Raw genomic sequence first — 8164 nt, forward strand, 5'->3', positions numbered from 1 at the left:
ATCAGGGTTGCTGTAGCCAGTGATGAAATGGGCTTCACGGGCTTGCTCTTATATAGCCACCAGTCGTAGTCAGTTAGACCCAATTGGGTGACTGACCCAGTCCGCCCAAAACGGCCAACTGGGGGTCGGAGGCCACCGACTACACGATAGAATAGATGTGCAAAACAGAGCAACTAACCTACGGTTACTGTTCGGCCCATAGCCATCCAGGATCATCTGGGGCTCCAAACGGGCCCTACAACCTGAGAGTGGGCTGCCCAGAGAAATGCTCCATCTACCCTCAATGCGGTCAGTCATGGGATGCCTTCCTACACTTGCATGTAGCCTAGTTGGTAGTGTGCCAACTCCGTCCAGCCATCAGGCTACACATGGCCCCCATCTGGTGTCCACCAAACCAAGACCTACCGGATAACCGAGCTACTCAAATGCCTTCTCCTCATATGGGGGGCTTACAAGTAGAGTTAGCTTGTTCCCGCGTAGTTACACGAGAGTGGAGCATTGATATCTAACCGCAACCACACAAAAACTTGCACAAAAATAAGCCAGAATGTTGGAAATCAGAGATGCATGCTTGCAATAAAATGAGAAGATAAAACACGAAAGGTGGAAATACAATGTTACAGATACAAAATCACTCCACTCACATTAACAGATGCTCATCCCTATGGGACTTGTTGCATCTGTGTACAACCAATTCTATTATCACAAGAGAGATTAAGAGCTTCTAGCACTACAAGCTCTTCTACACACACGAGATGATTGCTCCAAGGTCACTATATAGAAGCATGGAGATCTGCATGCAGTCATGAAGAGCCAGAGACTCATGCCAATGTTGCCAGCCAATAGCATGAAGAGGTGCGACACCTTGGCTGCCCTAGAGAGACTTGTGAAGTTCGACTCCCATGAGAGTTGAAGGGCTCATGTCCCTTCCATGCTTGCATACGCCTTAGAGAAGATGACCGCCACCTTCTTATAGGACCATGTAGAAGCTCCTTTCAAATTGCCACATGGCACACTACCTCCATCCCTTTCAGGACCTTAGCAAAGACCTCTACCCCTTAGAGGTTTACTAATTCATCAAAAGCTAACATACCCCCCATAAATTGAGAAGGGGTGAAACACAAAATACTATGAACTATTACGCACACAATTGCCACCTAGAGCAAAAGAATTGCTCTCAATCAAAAGGTAAACTATTGTCATGATCCAAATCAATCACTGGCATTGCAGATGTATTTTCTTCTACCAGACATGCTTGTTTGCTTGTCCCTTGCTTCAGATCAAAATCTTTCTTATGACAATTCTTCTTGGTGTGTCCTTCTCGTCCATAGTAATTGCATGTAAAGTCTTTCTTCTTACCTTTGGCCTTGTCTTTCATTGAGAAGGCTTGATCTCTTGTAGCTTGTTGAATCATTTCCACCCACCTTTCCTCGCTCAATAGCATAGCAACAATATCATGAAAGGTAAGCGAATCGAAATTGAGCCCCAAATTTGTGACGACCTCCAAATATCTTGATGGAAGACTTGTAAGATAGCCTTAGCATCATCATCCACAATACATATGTTGAGTGCCTGGAGTTGCTTCATAATGGCTTGCAATCTATTGAGATGAGTAGCCACAAAATCTTTGTCACCCATTTGTAATGCAAACAATTCTTGCTTTAGCATTATCTTCAAATTGCGCACTCTAGCTCTGATTAATGTCTGAAGCATGCTCCAATTTTGAGCAACAGTCCTGGTAATGTCAACATGATGATTGAAATCCAACCCAAGTACTTGACCCAGTAGACCTAATGAAAGTAGATGCATTCTGACCACGAAGAGATCCTAGATATGACCATGATCTTCTATTAGCATTTCTTCCAATCCATAGAGGAGTCTCTCCATGTCCATGCAATGTAAGAGGCAGTTTGGGTGGATATCCTAGCAATGGTCTCTCTGAGTATGAGGATCCTTTCACCAATTCGAAGCTCTGGGAAGCCCTCAATGCCCTCACACCACAGAAGATCCTTGGAGGGGATGGACTTACACTACCCTTCTTTAGGTGCTTCTAGGAGAACATCCACCACCACCACCCCCTGTTTGGACTTTTAGGAGATTTTGACTCAAGCTCTCTTCCGTAGTCTCTAAGTCATGATTGGATTTGTTTGATCCAGTATTGGGGGTTGCAACCCCATCTTGTGCATATCATTCACAACAAAGAGGCAGTTTTTATCCAGGAATGCGGAATCATTGGACAAAATCTTTACCTTTTGGGTGGCACTAAACTGGGCCATGGAGGAGTCTCAACATCTTGCAATCCTTCTCTTAGATTTTGAGAAGTCTTGTAATAGGCAATTGCACCATGCAACAAGTAGGATTCTCAAGCAAATGATCAAAGGAGTCTTTGCCTTGTACACAAGTAGTTATAATTAGATGCTTATTGGTATAGCCGCACTAGTGATGCCTTCTCTCTCTCTCTCTCTCTCTCTCTCTCTCTCTCTCTCTCTCTCTCTCTCTCTCTCTCTCTCTCTCTCTCATCTATTGTTATAGCTGCACCAGTGATGCCTTCTCTCTCTCTCTCTCTCTCTCTCTCTCTCTCTCTCTCTCTCTCTCTCTCTCAGTTCAGCAAGTCTACCCTCGAGCCCTCCCTTTTTTTCCCTTTTTGTATCTAATGCATTGGGTTGCTTTTTCCACTCCCAGGCTACAAGCCTCATAGGGATGAGGCTTTCAATTTGATAGGAGGAGGAGCTCTTGGACTCAGAGTTCATATATGACACAACCTCTATATGTAGGGCTCAACAAAGAGCCTTGAGTCAATCAAAGGGGCCCTAGTTATTTATTGTAAGGCCTCCAAGGCTAGGATCCACTAGACCAAATCAAATGTCTTCCTTACAATGACAGAGGAGTTCCAAGAGATCCATGACTAGGGGTCTACCCTTGGGCTTTGGTGGATTCTATGTGGGCACCTAGTGTGATATCTTGGTTATCAAGTGGGCATGGGTATATATATAGAGCAGTAAATTGTCCCAGTACTAGAGAGCATGCAATGCAAGCTTCTCTATTATAAACTCTCCCTACTAGGCAGGGACTTGGTGGCCATGCAAGCTTCTCTATAATAAACTCTCCCTACTAGGTAGGGACTTGGTGGCCAACCAACTCCTCCTCACCATAGCATGATACATAGTCTCTTGTTGGTTCTTTCATAGGGGATGCATGGGGCAAATCAGGTGTTTGGTACACAACCTCTTCTAGACAAGTTTTAATGGTATGTGGAATATCAGAACTAGGGTTGCCTAGCAGACAATGATCTTTCCCACATGAATAGGGAGGGTTGGGAATAATTGATCTTGTGATGTAGAGCAGAGCCTATTGGGCAAGTCAGTGATACGAGATTTCACCCTAGGCTTAGAGCCTTGGAATGTCTTGCTTCAACAAGGGCCTCTTTAGAACACACCTTGTATGGGAGGATACCGGTAGTAGCCTTATAGGTGGATTTCTTTAGATGCTTCCCTCATAATGAAGGGCTCCCCCTTGATGATAAGACTCCTTGAAGTGATTCCCTCACAATGAAGGGCTCCCCCTTGATGATAAGCCTCCTTTAGAGCCTGGTAGCACATGTCTAGGGGACTTATTTGGGCCTAGCCTAGCCTACATGTCATGAGGATTTTGAGCAATAGTCGCTCATCTATCTTCATCTGAAGGTTTAGGATCAATAAATTTTTATGCTGGGGAAGTGGACACACATCAGCTAGGTGCAGTGGGACAGTGGCCAGTAGAGTCATATGGGACCTGGAGATGGCTTCCCTTGTAGGCAAAGGAATGCATGGAGGTATTCTTGCACTTGAGAGGGGTGGTATTCGGATGATAAAGAAATTGATGCAACGATCCCTAATTCATGGTGGGAGGGGTTGCATATCCCCTCGGCTCCTCATCTCATTGGTATGGATGGTTTTTGAGGCCATAGGTACTTCACAAGGTTCAGTTCTTATGGCAGTGACTTGAATAATACCACCACACAAATTTTATAGAGTGGGGACTAGGGCCCTTCTTAGCAGATAACTAAGGTGGCATACTAACTGAGCCACGAACTAGAGTAGATAAGGATAGCTATCATCCAGCTATTATTCATGGCCGGTGTACCAACTGCATCTGCAGCTAACAAGTCGGTGACATAAATGCACAACAGTCACCCTGGCATATCACGAGTGGAGCTCGATATCTCAACAGTCCCCCTCGAGCTCAATCCCAATTCCTACACACCAAGCAGGTCTCTGAACTTGTGTAGCTTCTGTGCGCCCAATGCCTTCGTGAATATGTCAACTACCTAATCCTCTGTGCTGACATAAACTAGATCAATAAGACCTAGTAAAACCTTCTCTTGCACATAGTGATAATGCACCTCAATGTGCTTTGTTCTAGCATGATAGATGGGGTTATTTGCCAAGTGTATACTGCTCATGTTGTCACAATAAATGACAACTGGCCCATCTGTAGACTGATGCATATCATAAAGTAGCTTATGCAACCAAGCTACCTCACATGCAGCCATTGTTGCACCCCTGTACTCAGCCTTTTTGCTTGACAAGGCAATTGTAGGCTGTTTCTTGCTGCTCCAAGTGACTGCAGCACTCCCAAAAGAGAACACATATCTACTAGTAGATCATCTATCATAAATACTACCAGCCCAATCAGCATCAGTGTATCCATGCAACTGTATCTAAACCGTAGCCTCATAAAATAGTCCATACTGCAATGTGGACTTCACATACCTGAGTATGCATCTAGCTGCAGCCAAATGCGGTTTCCTTGGAGCCTGCATAAACTGATTTACCAATCCAAGAGCATAGCTCAAATCTGGCCTGGTAATAGTCATATAAATCAAACTTCCTACTATGCGGCTGTACATAGTAGGGTCTTCTAGAAGCTCACCTACATCTGCGCTCAGCTTCACATTCTACTCCAAAGGAACTGAAATAGGCATACAGCCTATCATCCCATATTTGGACAGCATGTCCAATCCATACTGCCTCTGCAAGAGCCATATCCCACTTGGTGATCTAATCACCTCAATGCCCAAGAAATAACGTAGCTCTCCCAAATCCTTCATCTCAAACTTTTGCTTCAATAGCATTTTCACATGAAGGATATCTTCATCACTATCACCTGTGATGATCAAATCATCAACATAAATGACAAGCAGCATAATACCTTTCTCTGTTTTTCTCACATAAAGTGAGAAATCTGCCTTGGAAGTCTGAAAGCAAATAGTGACAAGATACTGTCCTATCTTGTCAGACCATGCTCTAGGTGCTTGCTTCAAGCCATACAATGCTTTCTTCAACCTGCAAACAAACTCAGGATGAATAGCATGAACATAACCTGGTGGCTACTCCATAAAGACCTCTTCTTGCAAATCACCATGCAAGAAGGCATTCTTTACATCCATCTGATGTAAAGACCATCCCTTTGATGCAGCCATAGCAATGACTACTCTTACAGTTGCCATCCTTGCAACCGGACTGAATGTTTCTTCATAATCAATGCCATATGTCTGTGCATACCCCTTGACAACTAATCTTGCCTTGTATCTGTTCATTGAACCATCTGCATTGTGCTTCACCTTATAAACCCACTTACAGCCAATTGCATTCTTGTCTTTAGGCAAAGGCACCAATTCCCATGTAGCATTTGCTTCCAAGGCATCCATGGCTTTCTCCCACTTTTCTTTTCCCATGGCTTGCTCAAAAAAAATGGGTTTTGGTTCCTGTATCACTTTGACCATATAGGCATAGTGAGTGGCTATAAATCCATCATATTTCAGCCTATCCACAGGATACCTAGCTCTGGTAGACCTGCGCAAAATAGGCTTACTTCTAGGTGCTCTCAAAACATCCTTAGTCTTCCTTACTCCAAGTGTGACAATAGAAGGAATACCCAACTCATCATCAATGCTCTGTTCTGAGCCACTGGATTCACCATCCACATAAGAGTGACCTACATTCACATCAAACATGGGCTGATCTACCTTCTCTTTTCCTTTTCGTGATACCTGCATACCACTATCTGCATTGCTTTGAGGAGATTCTCCTAATCTCAATCTACCTGTCCATGGTGAAGTATGTGAACCATTGCTAGAGGACACTACAGGTCCACTAATATTTTGTGATTGTGCTGCTGTGAATTATGTGCAGCATTACCATTTTGTGCATCTACATCATCAATCACATTTACTGGTTTATACCAGCTACTCATCTCATCAAAAACAACATCTCTGCTCACTATAAACTTACGAGTAGAAGGGTTATAGCATCTATACCCTTTCTGCTGCAGAGAATAACCAATAAAGATACACTTCTCAGCTTTTGGATCCAACTTGGACCTCAACTCATCTGGCACATGGACATAGGCAATGCAACCAAAAACTTTCAAATGAGAAATATATGGTTTCCTACCAGTATACATTCCCTCTGGTGTCATGCCATGTATTGCTGCAGTGGGAGTCCTATTCATTATGTAAACTACTGTAGCAACTGCTTCAGCCTAATAATAATCTGATGGGTCTTTTTCATTTAGCATGGCTCGAGATACCTCTCCAATATGCCTGTTTTTCCTTTCTGCAAGTCCATTTTGCTGTGGGGTATGACTGCATGAATATTGCTGCTTTATGCCATGCTCCTGCAGGAACCTTGCAAACTCATTTGAGAGGTACTCTCCCCCCCCATCTGACCTTAGGCATTTTATTTGCAGGCCTATTTCTTTTTCAACCATAGCTTTAAAAGCTTTGAAATGCCCAAACACTTCACTTTTCTTTTTCATAAAATGCACCCAAACTTTTCTGTTATAGTCATCAATAAAAGTGACAAAATAATGAGAGCCTCCAATAGATGCAGCTTTAGTAGTCCACACATCAGAGTGGATTAATTCCAATGGCTTCTTACTCTCTTGAACATGTCTAGGAAATGGTTTCCTTGCCTGTTTTCCAAATTGATGGGCTTCACATACCTTATGCATTTCTGCAACCTTAAATTTAGGCAATCCTGCAATAATATTTTGGGCCTGCATTGATTTAAGTCGCTGTACATTAACACGACCAATGCGTTTATGCCAAATATCAATATCTACAAGTACATTGGTTCCATGTGCAAACATTGCTGCACTCAATTCAGGCATGTCCGCATCTAACATAAACATTCTACCCTTCTTCTTTCCTTTTGCTATCAAGCGACCATTATTTTTCATATCCTCAACAAAGCATCCATGAGGATTAAATCTGACCTGCAAGCCCTGCTCAACCATTTGACCAACAGAAACTAGGTTCTTGGTGATGTTCAGGACATGAAATACATCAGACAGGTATTTCTTTTTCCCATCCTGCATAGACAAAGGAATTTACCAATTTGCATAATAGGATGTGCAGTATCATCACCAGTCTCCACAAATCCTGGTCTTTTCATTTCCCTTGCATCTTGCATCCATTCTACATGACCTGTCATGTGGTTTGACGCACCTGAGTCAACATACCACACATCATTTCTTTCTTCTGCACTTGTCATAGAATTGGTCATGTGTTGCAACATAAATAGATGCTCATTTCTGTCATCACCCTGTCTACTAGAAGATGCATAATTGCCTTGCTGCAATTTTCCATTCATAATGTCATTCTGCTTTTTATAGGAGTCTTTAGCCATATGACCCATTTTACCACAATAGTAGCATTCAACATTGTCGTTTGCATTTTGGCCTCTCTGCCATCCACCACGACCTCTTTGGCTCCCCCTGCCTCTAGAGTTACCACGTCCTCCTCCATAGGACTAGTTTTCTTGAGTTTGCTGCATATTCTGATTTCTACCATGGCCTCCAGATCGGCCTCCTCTACCTCTGCCTCTACCTCTTCCAGCATTTGAGTAGAAGAATATTTCTTTTGAAGTTCCTCTTGAAGAAGATGCACCACCATTTCTCTGCTCTTTAGAAATTAGAAGAGCAAACAACTCCTCAAAATCAGGAAATTTTTCACGGACGGCAATGGATGTCTGAAACTATGCATAATCCTTTCCTAGACCATTCAAGGTCATAGAAACTAGATCATCATCTTCCACTGGTGACCCAATGGAAGCAAGTGCATCTGCAATTTTCTTCACCTTCATGCAGTAGTCATTGATGCTCATATTTTCTCTCTGCACAT

The sequence above is a fragment of the Dipteris shenzhenensis genome, chromosome 17 (assembly GCF_047967505.1).
Source record: "Dipteris shenzhenensis isolate YYH24624 ecotype China chromosome 17, Dip_SZ_1.0, whole genome shotgun sequence".
NCBI lineage: Eukaryota > Viridiplantae > Streptophyta > Polypodiopsida > Gleicheniales > Dipteridaceae > Dipteris > Dipteris shenzhenensis.